The sequence below is a fragment of the Suricata suricatta genome, chromosome 7 (genome assembly GCF_006229205.1).
Source record: "Suricata suricatta isolate VVHF042 chromosome 7, meerkat_22Aug2017_6uvM2_HiC, whole genome shotgun sequence".
In the NCBI taxonomy this organism is placed as follows: domain Eukaryota; kingdom Metazoa; phylum Chordata; class Mammalia; order Carnivora; family Herpestidae; genus Suricata; species Suricata suricatta.
Genome location: NC_043706.1, coordinates 2747890 through 2749242, shown reverse-complemented (window position 1 = coordinate 2749242; position 1353 = coordinate 2747890).

The window sequence follows — 1353 nt, the reverse complement described above, 5'->3', positions numbered from 1 at the left end:
AATACAAAATAAAAGTGAGGATTCTTTAGGGTTTTTGGTAGATCATGTCATCTGTGATCCGAGATACTTTTCATAGTTTCTGGCCTCTTTTAGAGGAGTGTGTTCCTTTGGTTTAGTAACCTAGTAATGCCGGTACCACAGAGAGTATTTTCATATATTTCCTTCTCTTCACTCCTCGGGAATTCTTGTGGAGATATAAAGTACTTTACCTGAAGTGTTTTAATGATCCAGTGACATGATCAGACATAGGACTTTTCCTTCATTCGAGTTGGTTTGTTTTTTCTTTGTTTGTTTCTTGTGTTTATTTTTCAGTTGCCCTTTCAATCTTCTTCGTTGTTGGAAGCAGTGATATTTTTTCATGATGGAGGATAGTTGGCTGTAGCATGTTTTGATTTTCTTCTCATCTATTGGTGTCAATTCGTGAGCATAGAATTATCCATTGTTGCCTCTTATATACGTTTTTATTTCAGCAGGGTCCATTATAATCTGTCTGCTTTCACTGCGCTGCTGCCACTAGAGTTGGTCTCTTCTGTTTCATTCTTCCTTGATTGAAAGGTCTATCAGTTTTGTTGATCTTTTCTGAGAGCCAATACTTCCTGTGTTTGATATGGTCTTAGCTTTACTGTATCCTATTTAGTTGATTTCAGTGGCATGTTTATGGTTCCTTCTGTGGTAATTTTGGTTTTGTGTGGTACTTCTCCTGATTATTTGAGGCCTAGGAAAATGATTTGCACTGTAGCACAACAGTACTACAGAATTTTCTTTTAAGCTATATGGTGTGTGTGTTGTGTGCAAGTCTTGTGTCCATGGAGGGTGCAAGTCCTGATGATCCCTTCTCAAACTTTTGGCTGACGTTTTCTGATTGTTTTCAGTTTGCACAAGAGATTTCTACAGTGTATTCATCTGAGAGTAGTCAGTGGGATGATGTTACTTTCCTGTTATTTGGTGTCTTTCAGCTGTATCTTCGCAACGCACCGAGAGATTCCTGCCAACGCCGTGCTTAGAATATTCTCTTCAAAAAGTGTCAACCAGGGAATATAGTACCCTTGAGAATTCTCATGTAATGATAGAACGGGTCAACAATAGGGAGAGTGAAGGGCATGAAACATATCCTGACGGCCATATCCAAACAGAAACATCTGCCCATAAGAAGAATCTCACTGCCCGAAGTAATGAACAGTACAAAGGATGTGGCAAAACTTCCCCTTTCAAGTTAGCTATTTCTGTCAAGCCGGGTGTTTCAGTAACCCAACACTCAAATCAGATTTTGACACATGATTATTTGTTGAGAGAAAATTTTGAAAATCAGGGAAGTAACTTCATTCATGTTGAAAATAAGTATTTGACCAAATG